Source organism: Notamacropus eugenii, chromosome 2 (assembly GCF_028372415.1).
Source record: "Notamacropus eugenii isolate mMacEug1 chromosome 2, mMacEug1.pri_v2, whole genome shotgun sequence".
Taxonomy (NCBI): domain Eukaryota; kingdom Metazoa; phylum Chordata; class Mammalia; order Diprotodontia; family Macropodidae; genus Notamacropus; species Notamacropus eugenii.
In genome coordinates, this window is record NC_092873.1 from 45135475 (window position 1) to 45150523 (window position 15049).

Here is a 15049-nt window from a genome sequence, read left to right on the forward strand (position 1 = left end):
GTAGCATCTTTCACTCAGGTATGCTCAATGCAGGAATTATAAAATAGAAGTGTCCGTGTAAGGCTAAGAAACTAGAAGAAGAATGATGAAGAATCAGACAATAAGGGGACTAAGTTGAGCACAGAGGAGTCATGAGAAGTTGGAGCCAAAAGACATGAAGGCTTTCCAGTTGAGGTTATGGACACTTCAGCTGCTTTGCTGGGAACCTTGTGATTGCAAGAGGCTGAAGAAAGGTTGGAACAGTGACTGGAAGCTCATCGGAGGAGGGCTAAATCCTATTTTTTTGTGAAGAGTTTTTAGCCCTTAATCCTAGAGATCTTTGGAGTAGGGATTCCAGAGTCTTAAAACCTGGGTTTTAATCTTGTTTCTGCCACTTAACATCAATGTTACTTTGGGAAGATCCCAATCTCTCTGTGCCTCAGTTTTCTCATTTGTCAAATAAGGAACTTCAATGCCCTTTTTTCAAAGAATACTTCCAGTTTCAATATTGTCCACTTTTACTCTGTTTCAACCAAGAGGTGGGGCTTTTAGATCAAAGCTCCTTGTTGGCACAGGGATTGGAGAAAGATCAAGAGTTGAGTTATTGGTTTTCTCCCATGTTGCCAGCAGCTTGTCACTTTCCCCTCACCTAACCCCTGCAGTGTTACTTACTTCTCTTTTCTTTCAATATTTTCACGCCAAACCATTGTGTATGTCTTCCCTGTCTATATTCCCAGATCTCTTACCACTATGGGAGGGAGGTCACTACCCACAGAGACCTCATCTTTTCCCGAAACTAAAAATCCCCCTTTTCCCTCCTTCTCTATTTAATGTATGTGTCAGACTTTGTAACTCCCTCCCATATCTGCTGATCAGGGAAAAGTTGACTGGAATTCCAGGAACACACTCGGTTTTTGGTAATTGTCTGCCCATCAGACCGCTTCCTTGCTTCAAGCTTGGCACAGACTGTTTTGTGGTCCAATTCAATTATTGACATGAGGAAAGATGGATTATGAAAACAAGTGACTAGAAAACATTTGCATTGATATTCAGCTATTTCTGGGATCAGGTCAGAAATGTCTTGTCTGGAAATAGTTTATATTGAAAACAGGGGGAAATATGGGTCTATTTCTAATGCCTGACATTGAGGCACTTTGGTAGAGTGCTGGTCTTGGAGTCGAGAAGACCTTGGTTTGAATCACTCCTTCACTACATACAGGCTGTGTCACCCTAGGCAAGTCATTTTACTAAAGTGAGCTTAAACATTCTCATCTATAAAATGATGCAGTTGGATTCATTAACCTCTAAGGTCCCTTCCATTTCTAAATCTACAATCTTATAAATATGGAGCTGTGAGTGGAAGGGACTTCTGGAAGGAAGGAGAGTTATGGCTAAACATTCATTCCATCTCCATAGATGTCATCTCCTCCATCAGAAAATGCACTCCATGAGAACAGGAGCTGCCTTACCTTTTTCTATTTTTCTATTTATATCTATTTTTTTCTATTTTCCTATTTATATCCCAGTTCTTTTCACATAGTATGTCCTTAATAAGTGTTTTTTCATTCCTTCATGCAACCACCCATTTTGCAGTCTTCCTGAAGATTTATCATGATCTTTACTGAGACACTTTGCATTCTTTCTGACCAATGGGTCTGGGTCAAGGCTAAACAATCATTGAGTTGAACTGTGATCCCAATCTCATTAGCTGGGCTGAAGAGGAGCTAAAACAAACCATTATTTCTGGGTGATTCCTAGAGCATGCCTGGCCAACCCCACTTCAACCCAAACCACTAAGCCACTGATCTTAGAGTGATAGACCATTATCCATCATTCTTGAAGATGACCAATGACATCAGGAGGGTGATGTCTTGACTTGCAAGTGAATTTGATTTGAGTGAGGCAGAGCTGTGCAGAGTCATCAGCCTCATTATCTCCTCCAGAGTCATTTGAGTCCAATCTAGAAGGTGCCTTAAAGATCTAGTTAAACCGCATAATTTTACAGATGAAGTGATGTGTTATGGAATAAGGAAATATTGGTAGAGTGCTAGACTTGATTGGAATCAGGAAGCCCTGAGCTCAAATCCAGCCTTAGACACATACTAGCTGTATGACCCTGGCCAAGTCACTTTATCTCTCTTTGTCTCAGTTTCTTCATCTGCGAAATGGGGGTAGTAATAGCACCTATCTCCCAAGTGAAAATCAAATGAGACATCTATAAAGTATATGGCAAATCTTAAAACATTATTGAAATGTTAGCTATCTTCTAGTACAACTGCCATTTTACAGATGAGGAAATCAAATCAATGAGTAGTTAAGTGATTTGCCTAAGGTCATATAGCCAATTAATGGCAAAACTGAAACTAGAACCCCGGTCTTCTGACTTTCAGTCCACTACTTCCCTCACTAGTGCCTCTTTTTTTTTTTTTTGGCATATTCAAATAAGCCCCTGAGAGCAATGTTCAGTCATTTCAACCATGTCCAACTCTTTATGCCCCCATTTGGGGTTTTCTTGGCAAAGATACTGGAGTGGTTTGCCATTTTCTTCTCCAGTTCACTTGACAGATGAGGAAACTGAGGCAGACAGAGATGAACTGACTTACCCAGGTTCACTCAGTTAATAAATATCTGAGGCTGGATTTGAACTCAGGTCTTCCTGACTCCAGGTCCAGTGCTCTAAACACTGCACTGCCCAGCTGCCCTACCCCTTATGAAAGGGTACCACAAATGAAAAACTCCTCTTTCCCCAAAATCACAATCGCTGCTGGACCTTTGCAAGACGTTCTGAATCTAGAGATAGGGAAAGGGACAGGACCTATGATTTCATAGGCAGAGGGAACTCCTAGGTGAGGAAACAACCTTCATCAATGCAAGTCAGCATCTTCTCTCTAGCTCAGAGAACTGCCCAGAACACCTCAAGTTTAAGTGACTTGTTCTTTGTCACACATATATCTGATGTATGTCTGAGGAAGGACTTGCACCCAGATATCTCTGGTTCTAAGGTTACCTTTCTAACCACACTGCCTCCCACTCATGGTGATGAAATTGGTGAACTGTATTCAGTTGGCAGAGATTTATCAGATGAGATTCCTGACTGCATGGCACCATCTTAGTATCCATGGCATTAACCAGAGTGGCTATAGGTCTTCATTGCAGAACATTCCAATCCCATCCCATCAAAGACAAATGAAAAGCAGCTTACCCTCCCCCCTCTGTCCTTCCCCCCCTCCCCCTCCCTGTTTCCTCTTCCTCTCTGTCTCTGTCTCTGTCTCTGTCTCTGTCTCTGTCTCTCTCTCTCTCTCTCTCTCTCTCTCTCTCTCTCTCACACACACACACACACACACACACACACACACACACAAACACATACACACACACACATACAAACACACATGCTGTGGTTTATCATTACCCTCCTTAACAGCACACTCCAGATACTGCAGTTCATCATATGCCAATAATATAATATGTGGTTATGGGTCCAGGGAAGCAAACAACACCATCGATAGGGAATAAATCAGTCAGGCATTAGAGGGAGATGATCCAAATGCCTCTTAAAGTTGGGCTTCTCTGGGCTCAAAGCCCAGAGCTCAATGGCCTCTTTGTGAAGCTGAATAGCATGGACGTGCATACAGCTGTTTTGCTGTTACATGTGGAGGTTGGACAAGTGAGGAGACCTTAAGCTCTGGCAGAACTTATTCTAATGGCTACTTCACTTCCTTGGAGGAATTGTTGATCTGCCCAGTCCTTCGACTGCTCATGGGGAGAGTTTTGAACAAAGGGGAAAGAAATTTGGGTTGGAATTCCTCCTTTAGGTCCCTTACTAGCAGTGTGACCTTACACAATTCCATTGGGGATTACAGGGCATAGAGACTGACCCTGTGATTTCTCTGTAATAGGGAACTCCAGGATGAGGAACTTCCCTCTGCTGATGCAGGTCATCACCCTCTCTATAACAGCTTAAAAGAGTTGTTTAGAGCTTTGAGAAGTTAAGTGATTTGCCCAGGGTCACACAGCCAATAAGTATCAGAGGTAAGACACGTTAAACTTAGCAAATATTTATTTGTAAGGAGACAAGAAGCATTCTGGGGGCCAGAATATAAAAATTCAGGGAATTTTTGTTGCTCACAGATAAATAATAAGAAAGGCAAGAATGGCAGCCAAGAGGGTAGAGGACAATTAAATTTAAAAAATAAACCAGGCATTTATTAAGCACCTACTATGTGCTAAAAATACACAAATAAGAATGGAAGTCCCTGCTGTCAAGGAGTTTACATTCAACTTAGAGGAAACCAAACAAACATAGATGAAGATATGTGTACATATGTGTGTGTATACTATACATGCTATTGTTATTTTCAGTCACGTGTAACTCTTTGTGACCCTTTTTGGAATTTTCTTGGCAAAGACACTGGAGAAGTTTGCCATTTCCTTCTCCAGCTCAGTTGACAGATGAAGAAACTGAGGCAAACAGGGTGAAATGACTTGGCCCAGGGTCCCACAGTTAGTAAGTATCTGAGGTCAGATTTAAACTCAGGAAGGTGAGTCTTCCTGACTCCAGGTTCAGTGATCTATCCACTGGGCCACCTAAATGATAAAGATATAGATATAAATTTCCTAAAAATAGCCCTTTCTTTATTTCCCTAGTTGTTAGTGCTTCAGTTTGCCTGTCCAATTACTCAACACTGAAGACACCTCTCTCTGTCATCTCTCTGTCTCTCCTTTCTGTCTCTCTCTCTATGTCTCTGTCTCTCTGTCTGTGTCTCTGTCTCTCTCTGTCTGAGTGTGTCTCTGTCTCTCTCTGAAATACAACTTTTGTATGGCTCATGTCCAGAGTCTTCCCCAAAATGTGGGTAACAGGATCTCTTCTGGAAAAGGCACTCAAAGTACCTTTCTGCGTACATTGGGTATCCATATAGGTAACAGATATAAGACAGCTATTTTATTCCCTCTACCATTTTAAATTAATGTATGGACCTATATAGGAAGCATGAAGCCTCTTAAATGGCTCGTTCCATTCGTTACACTCCCCTTGGAAGGCAAAGGTCCTTTGCAGGGCTGCTGAGGAGACATTGCCCATCATCTAGAATCTATACTCTCCAAGAAATCTACTGTGAATGACAAGAGAAAGGCAGAAAAACCATGCCTTTCTTTAGAAATCTTTGAAGTGTAGGATGATTGGTGATATTGTGTGCTGTAAAAGAAGCCCTCCTTCTTCTCATAGGCTGGGGATGTATGATTTTGAATAATATTTTTGTGTGTACATGCCTTACCCCTCTGCTGGTCTGTAAAGTCCATGGGGATAAAGACTGTCTTTTACAACAACTTCTTTGTACCTTGCACAGGTGACAGGGAATAATTGTTTAGATTCCTGGTCAGTTTCATTTGTCCCCTGGAGGGTCCAAAGCAATGAGGGTCTGGGAATTAGAGTCAATCGAGAGATCCTTACAAGATGCAAAGAGTTATTTGTCTCCCTCCTCAGCCCCTCCCCCTGCCACCCAAAGATGATAAATGAAAAGCCATTTCTAAGGGAATAGCCTACTCCATCACAGTAAGAGTTAAGTACAGTGAAGATTTTCCTCCATCAGAGTGAAAGTTAAGCACATTTAAGCTTTTGTGTGAAAGGAGCAAATTACAAGTGATCTATATTCCACGCTCCTTGGCTATATTTTCTGGAGAGGGGAGGAAATTAAAAATTCAGCTGCAGGGAGTTTTTCAATGGAAAGCAGAAAGAAAAGAGAAAAAGCAAGGACAAGGGAAAGGAGAAGAAAGAGGGAAAAAAAGATGGATACCTTTCATTAAATTTTACTTATTATTATATTAGGGATAAAATAAGGAAAATCATCCTTGTTTCAAAAGGACATAACAAATCCTACGAACATAGATTTAGAGCTTAGGAAGAACATTACAGGCTACCTAATGAGAGTCCAAAGACCCATGAGATTCAATGATGTATTTGAGGTCACCTAAGTGTATGTAGAATAACCAGAATTCAAACCCTTTTCTTTCCTGCTTCTTCTTTTCCTTTTCTCCTCCCTCTTCTCCCTCCCTTTCCTCCTTCTCTTCCTTTTCCTCCCTTTCTCTCCTCCTTCTTCCTTGTCTTTCCTTTCTGTTACATACCCAGGAGTACTGGGTAAAGCAGAGGGTCATGAGTTTCATTGGGTGCATAGTGATGTTTTGGAATCTTATAATTTTAATATATCTTACATTTTAACATTTTATATTTTAATGTTGTCATTTGAATGTTTATTTTCTAATATAATTGTAACATAATTATATTTTTATATCATAACTCTTACCTCGCATGCCTCATCTTACATAGTGATTGGTGCAAAATAAATAAAATGGGGGATTATACTTCTACACTAACCACAACAGACCTTAAACTCACAAAGACCTCAACAAAAACACCTGCTGTTATTGAAGGAAAAGCACACTTAGGTGAGTCTCTTGACTGTCCCAAGAGTGTTGCCAACTTCAATGCTTGGTGGGCCCCCTTCCCTCATGGCCCAGAAGATAGCACCAGGAGTAAAACCAGTTGGAGAGCCATGACCAGAGAGGTCAAATATTTGCAACACTCCTGAGTTTTACCTGAACCTGATTATAATGGAATTGGGAAATATATAACAAAGCAAATGAAAATACACTAAAACACAGATGATGTTATTTGAGGCCAGCAGGGATTCTTACATATGGTTTGGTGGCTCCCATTTGTATTTGAATTCAATATCACTGGTTTAGACCAATTAGAGACTGTCACTGGTAAGGTCAGCCTATCCCATCTCCTGTGAAGTGATTTCAGGTGTACTAAAATTATACACACACAGATACAGATAGATAGATAGATAGATAGATAGATAGATAGATAGATAGATAGATAGATAGACAGACAGACAGACAGACAGACAGACAGACAGACAGACAGACAGACAGACAGATAGATAGATAGATAGATAGATAGATAGATAGATAGATAGATAGATAGGTAGATAGACAGACAGACAGACAGACAGACAGACAGATAGATATCTTTGTGTGTATAGTCAACATTGGATAATAGTTAGAGTGCTGGGCTTGGAGTCAGAAATACCTGGATTTGAATCCAACATCTACCATATACTAGCCATATGACCATCAGTAAATCACTTAAATTTTCTGAACTTCGATGTCCTCTGTATGTATCAGGTCTCTGGAGACAATTTCAGAGGACAGACAGAGAATGCTGGCTTCTCCTCTACCTAATCCCTAGGAATCAGGAAGCTATGATTATGTTTTTAGAAATTTAAAAGGATACTTTCCCCTCTCATTCAAAAGGTAGGAGCTGGAGCTGAAAAAAATAGAGAAAGAATGAAGCAACACATTTGACAGAGAACAAAGTTTCTCCATATTGGTCTCTACTGAGAGATGGGCTGAGCTCCTAGGAACCAGCTACCACTGTTACCAATGGTACCTGTGAGGGAAGGGACAGATGCTAAACCAGAAAAGGCCACCTTGTGCTGGTACAGGAGAGACTGTAGTTGTCTGTGTTTACTGAGGAAAATAACCTCACTCCTTTTCTTTTTGCCTCTTCTCCCCTCTCAAGGACAATCAATCCTTGGATGAATAAACATTTATTAAACACCTATTATATGCCAAGAATTGTGATAAGTCCAAATACTCACTCCAAAATGTATGTTTCTTATATTTTACACTGCTGTTTGACTAGTCTCTACGAGACGATATTAAGATAAAAAATGATGTTACTCAGAGGTGCACTTGGGCTGCATGTATTTCATTTGCAGAAGGGCAAGTGGAAGGAAGATTATGGTAATCTACCCAGAGAGTATGAAGTAACTTCGCTCTTCTAATCACTAGGATTTCCTCCTCCCAACCTCCTCACTCAGGACCCAAAAGATACAGAGATTTTTATTAAAAGCATATTATTAAACTCCTCCAAAGCAGAGATCAAAATGAATCCAGATTGTTCATGGATTCCCCTGAGCACAATTGAGCCATACAAAAGAGGTGTGACAAAGAAGTCGTAAAAGTGGCTTCTCACTGATATTTCTTTGTTCTCCCTTTCAGATTAAACAGCCTTATCCTTTTCTCTGGTCCAGGAGCAGAATGGAAGGTGTCAACTAAGTCACTCCCACTGGGATGGCTGAAGGGAAAGTGGCTCCACTCACACAAGGGTGAGGGCCATTCCATTATACCAAATACCTCCAACACCCTAGCCATAGTTACAAGTAGAATTACATATGACATTAATTTTTTCCCCATTTTTCTTTGAAACTTCCCAGTTTTTTCTCTGTTTACTTTTAATTCTTTCTTCCTCTTTTTTAAAAAGCAAATCTTTCCAGAATTTTTCTTCTTCATATTATTATATTTTTCCTTGTAAACTTTGAGTTTAGATTTGATTTTAGCTCACTGGTTTTGCCATTATTGGGAATATTTCTTGCATTTTATAATGTTGACTTATTTCTTATTGGATATGTAAAATAAAGGTGTTATAATAGGCTCTAGCTGCCTTATTCTCCCAGACCCAGGCCAGCTATATAGCCATCTCAACATTCTAGGAATAGTCTCTTCTTTAATTCTTTTGGTTCAAGTCCCCATTCTGATGGGTTCCCTCTACTTTTAGCTGCTAGGTATTAGCATCTTACTAACATTTAACCAATTAACATTAATTAGTCTTTACTTGCTAATTGGCTTTAAAGATACAAACAAAAAAACCAGAAGTACAAACATTCCCACCTACACAACACTTGAGGGACACATTCCTCCCTATATTTCCTGGGGTGCCTGAAGACTTAAGGAAGTTTCTACATAGCATTGGTCTCACTAAGTTCAAATTCAAATGTAGTTTTGCTGTTGGAAGGGCCACTGTTTGGGTTACCACTGACCTGAACCCTGAAGTTTTGCTCCCTTGTCCTTGGGGCCTGAAGGCTGGATTGGCTGGCTTGTAAATCCCAGCTCAGACTTCATTCCTGCACCTCCTAATGCCTCATTTTCTTGACCTTTCAATCCCACGAGGTTGTAGCTTCTAATTTTCATCACCTAAAATGAAAGGACAGAGGTCAAGGCAAAGAACCAAGGCCCATACACATGAGTTACAGGTCAACCTCAGATGGAAAGGGTCCAAGGCCTTATATCATTGTTTATCTTCTCTCACTGGAATGCCACCAGGCAGAAATAAGACAGTCCAAAGATAAGGGAATAAGCATTTATTAAGTACTTACTGTGTGCAAGTACTTTACAAATTTTATCTCATTTCATTCTCACAACAGTCTGAGAGGTAGGTGCTATGATGATTTTATAGTTGAGAAAGATGAAGCAAACAGAGGTTAAATGATTTGCTCAAGGTCTAAGATCTAGGAAGTGTCTGAAGTTGGATTTAAGGTCAAATCTTCCTAACTCTGGGCCTAGCATTCTATTCCCTACACCAGGGGTGGGCAGCCTGTGGGCTCAAGACTACATGTGATTCTCTAGGTCCTCAAATGTGGCCCTTTGACTGAATCCAAACTTCACAGAACAAGTCCCTTAATAAAAGGATTTGTTGTGTAAAGCTTGGACTCAGTCAAAAGGCCACACCCAAGGACCTAGAGGGCCACATGTGGCCTCAAAGCTGCAAGTTCTGTTCTCTACACCTTCAAGCTGACTCCAAGAAGAAAGGAAAAGAAAGAGACAGAAAGACAGAGTCAGAGAGAGACAGGGAGGCAGAGAAAGAGAGAGAGAAGTGACAGAGAGAAAGAGAGCTTACACTAATGAAGACCAGCAAATAAATGGATTTTCATAAGCTCATAAACATTTCTGGCTCAATAAATTCAACAAAGATTGAGAATATAATTCTTGACTCTAATTCTAAGGATGGAGGACATACAAACTTTCCTGAATTAAGGAAAGAAATGTTTCATACCTCACAGAGGAATTGTGGTATGGTAGATAAGAGCACTAGACTTAAAGGTAAGAAGACCTGGGTTCAAATGTCACATCAAGTGCTTGCTAGCTCTTTGTTTCTGGGAAAGAAATTTGACCTCTCTACATTTGAGAAGTTTGTATTTGATGTCCTCCATAGTTCCCTCCAGTACTAAATTTGTCCCAGGCCTGGTGGGTCCTTCCATGTAGCTATCAATCAAGAATGGAAGAGATAAGTACCTCATTAGACACTAGGAAGAAAACAAAGAGATTCTTCTACTCCATTGTCCAAAAGGAAGGGGGAGAAGAGTGTCTTCTGCTCTTCCATCCACTGTGAAAAAAGAGTAAAACTTCCCAAAAGAATTACGTCTTTTAGATCCACCATCTAATATGGCCTCTGGTAAAATTATTCCTCTTCTTTGCCAACTGAGGACTGGAAGCCACATCATACTTCTACTCAGGTCCCATGGAGGTCATGGCATTCACAATAGTTTGTGAAAAATAGAAAGTTGCCTCATCAGTCCAGTCAACTTGACTTGATGGGGTCCACCTAATCTTCTATATGGAGTTGAGTGGGGGCAATGTAGCCCCGTGCCATCATCCCATTGGGAACAGCTAGAAGAAGGCCAGGTCAAAGCCACAAATTACCAGGGATAGCTAAACAGGCAAAGCCCCTAACATTCTACTGGGCTTGGTGAGGATGGAAGAGAGTAGGATTAGAAAGAATATGTGTGTGTTAGTCATTTCTTGCCAAAGAAGACCATGTCATCAGAGAAATAATGACATGACTTGCACCTGACCTTCTTTTGAGTGAGGGAGGGCTGTGCAGGTCATCAGCCTCACTTCTCTTCCAGAGCCATCTGAATCCAGTGACCAGATATTCATCAGGATGAGTGGAAATGACCCAGGATGAAGCAATTGAGGTTAAGTGACTTGCCCAAGGTCACACAACTAGTGAGTGTCAAATGTCTGAGGTGAGATTTGAACTCAGGTCCTCCTGACTCCTGCATTGGTGCTCTATCCACTGCACCACTTAGCTGCGCTTAGAAAGAATATAACCTTTACACAGATAACTATAACGTGAGGTTGGCTGTGAAAGATACTAAAGAGACATTCAGACAAAATGCAGGAGAAGACAGAAAATATTTTCAGGCATGGGTGGGGTGAGAAGGTGGAGAAATCAGGGAAGGCTACATGGAAGAGGTGTCACAAGAAGTGAGTCTAGAATTAAAGAATTCTGAAAGGTGGAAATGAGGCTCATGTGTATTTCAAGGTAGATGACGTCTAAGGTCCTTTCTAACTCCAAAGGTCAATGATTCTATTATTTTCTGGCCATGGTTCCCTCCTTTTGAAATTCTCCTGCAAAGCCTTATACATAACAGGATTCCTAATCAATATTTATTGAAAAGGACTGAACCAAGTTAAGGCAACATTTTCAGCCTCATCGGTTAATTACAACTCAGTATGTGCCTGGAATTGTCTCAGAGGAAAGAGCACTGGATTTGGAGTAAGAACCCAGGATAGCATTTTCCTCTAATTCCCCATGTAACCTCAAGCAAAGCACTCTAATCCCAGGCCTCAGTTTCTTTTATTGTAAAATGAGTGAGTTGGACTAGATGACCTCTAAGGTCCCTTTTAGTTCTATGAGCTCTTTATATTCCAAGCAGATCTTAAGAGGAGAGCAGATTTGCACTCTGTATTTCTCATTCCATCCCTCAAAAATGTACACTGTTACAGGGCAGTAGCTGTTTCTTCTTATCACTGTCTACCTTGCACATAGTAGGTGCTCAATAAATGTTTGTTGGATTAGTTTTGCTTGTTGGATGGGAGGAAAGGGGGAATCAGGGATTCCAAAGGGTCACTAAGTGGAGAGAAGGGAGGGGAAAAGAGGCTTAGAAATTATTGACCTTCCCAGTTCAGTCCAGAGCAGGTACACTCATTGGCACTGATTAGTCCTCGAGAATGAGATGGAACTACTTGAATCTTTCCAGCTCTAGGAAGTACATTCAGATTGTTTGAATTATGACATGCCTGGGTGTTTAAGGCATCCCAAAATGGGGGTTGTGATGCCTTGAAAACTGGTGAGAAGTTTCAGCCTTGTTGTTACAGGTGTGAGTGGAAAGAACAATTCCTAGGTTGGCCATTGCTTCAGAAGCAGAGTCCTGTACTTGGTAATTGATGATAAACCTGTAGGTTTAATGATCAGAGAGGGATGGGATCAGGGGAGGGGGTTTAAGCAATAACTTCATTCCTGGTTCTGTTGAATTCTGGAATTATAATGCTCTGACCTAGCTAAAGCTTTCTTCCCACTGGCCTTCCTAGCATTAGCCAGAAAATAGCATAATTCAAGGAGCAAGTACCCAATTGTGGATTAATGCTGCCCTGGGAATCTCCCTCCCACTTTTCTCCTTTTGACTTTTGCACCAACTCTTAGCTCCCAGGCATCTGGAGCTGCTTAACACAGATGAGGGTCGCAACTCCTTATGTAGTATAGTAAGTTTGTTTCAGTCTGAGGTTTTCAAAGGCTCCAATTCAGCAACCTCTCTATTTCCAATAGCGAGGAACAATACTGCGTAAAACAAAGTTAAGAACTTCCATTCCAGGGGGTGGAATCAAGATGGCAGAGTAAAAGAATGGCTCTGTAGAAGTTCTCCCCCCATAGCCCATAAAATAACTGTAAAAAATGACTCTAAACAAATTCTAGAGCAGCAGAAGTCACAAAATGAAGGAGTGAAACAGATTTACAGCCCAAGACAGACTGGAAGGCCAACAGGAAAGGTCTATTGCACCAGGCTCAGAGTGGAGCACAACCCACCTGGACCATGCAGCACAGACAGGACTGGAGCAGGCTGGAGTGCAGAATCATGGGCAGCAGCTCATAATTCAGTCACAACCCCAAGGCTGCGGCAGCCACCGTGGAAGCAGCATACACTTTTGAAGCCCTGGGCCTAAAGACCCTGGGGGAATTGAGTGACTGATCTGGGTCACAGTCCTAAGTAGTGGTCCTGGGGTGAGGAGGAGCACAGGCATGGTGGAGCAGGTGGTGGCAATAGATAGGGAATTCTACTGGCAGTACCAGGCCAGAAAAGAGTGCTTATGGTTGTTCATAGACCAGGGTGCAGGTCAGGAGAGGAGTAAACTCCTCTTCCTTGATTGTGCCACTTTGGAGGAACAGGTCCCCAAAGATATCTCAGAGAACAACTCCACAAAACCTCTGAAACCTTGGGTAGTATACCCTCCACTTGACAAAGGACCCAAAAGTCAAGTAACTGACTGGGAAAATGCCCCCAAAGAGGGAGAAAATAAGACTATAGAAGGTTACTTTCTTGGTGAAAAGGTATTTTCTTCCATCCTTTTGAATGAGGAAGAGTAAAGCATACCACTAGAGGAAGACATCAAAGTCAAGGTTTCTAGATCCCAAACTCCAAAAAAAAATATGCAATAGTCTCAGACCATGGAAAAGTTCAAAAAGGATTTTGAAAATCAAGTAAGAGAGGTAGAGGAAAAATTGGGAAGAAAAATGAGAGTGATGCAAGAAAATCATGAAAAGAGAGTCAATAGCTTGCTAAAGGAGACCCAAAAAATGCTGAAGAAAATAACACTTTTAAAAATAGACCAACCCAAATGGCAAAAGAAGTGCAAAAAGTCAATGGGAAGAATGACTTAAAAAGCAGAACTGGTCAAATGGAAAAGGAGGTTCAAAAGCTCACTGAAGAATGAAGTTCTTTAAAAATTAGAATGGAGCAGATGGAAGCTAATGACTTTATGAGAAACCAAGAAATTATAAAGCAAAACCAAAAGAATGAAAAAGTATAAAACAATGTGAAATATTCATTGGAAAAACAACTGACCTGGAAAACAGATCCAGGAGAGATAATTTAAAAATTACTGGTCTACCTGAAAACCTTGATCAAAAAAAGAGCCTAGACATCATCTTCCAAGAAATTATCAAGGAAAACTACCCTGATATTCTACAACCAGAGGGTAAAATAGAAATGGAAAGAATTCACTGATCACCTCCTGAAAGAGACCCCAAAAAGAAAACTCCTGGGAATATTGTAGCCAAATTCCAGAGTTCCCAGGTCAAGGAGAAAATATAATAAGCAGCCAGAAAGAAACAATTTGAGTACTGTTGAAAGACAATTAGGATAACTCAGGATTTAGCAGTTTCTACACTAAGGGATCAAAGGGCTTGTAATATGATATTCCAGAGGTCAAAGGAGATAGGATTAAAACCAAGAATCACCTACCCAGCAAAACTGGGTATAATACTTCAGGGGTAAAATAGAATTTCAATGAAACAGAAGACTTCCAAGCATTCTTGTTCAAAATACCAGAGCTGAATAGAAAATTTGACTTCCAAAGACAAGAATCAATAGAAACATGAAAAGGTCAAAAGAAAAGAGAAGCCTTAAAGAACTAATTCAAGTTGAAACATTTACATTCCTACAAGGAAAGATGTTATTTGTAACTCATAAGACTATTTTCAGTTTTAGGGTAGTTAGAGGGAATATATATATATATATATATATATATATATATATATATATATATATATATATATATATAATATACATATGTGCGTGTTTGCATATGTATATATGTGTGTATATGTACATATGCATATGTATATGCATATATATGTATATGCATATATACGTATATATGTAAGTGTGGGGGTATGTATGTACGTGTACATTATATTTGTGTAGGTATGTATATGTACCTTGTGTATATATATGTGTGCGTATACATATATATGTATATATACACACATAGACAGAGGGCATGGGCTGAGCTGAATATGAAAGGAGAATACCTAAACAAATAAAATTTAATCTTGAGTTGAATGTACTAGGAGTAATAGAAAGGGAGAGGTAGAATATAGCAAATAATCTCATATAAAAGAGGGAAGAAAGAACTTTTACAATGGAAGAAAAGAAGGGGAAGATGAAAGGAAATAAGTGAGTCTTACTCTCATGGGATTTGGTTTAAGGAGGGAATAACATACACTCAACTGGATATGGAAATCTATTTTACCCTGAAGGAAGGCAAGGGGGAAGGGGATAGGAGAGAGAAGGTAATAGAAAGGACAGCAAATTGGGGAAAGGGATAATCAGAAGCAAGTACTATTGTGGGAGGACAGGTAAAGGGAGAGAATGGAATAAATGGAGGG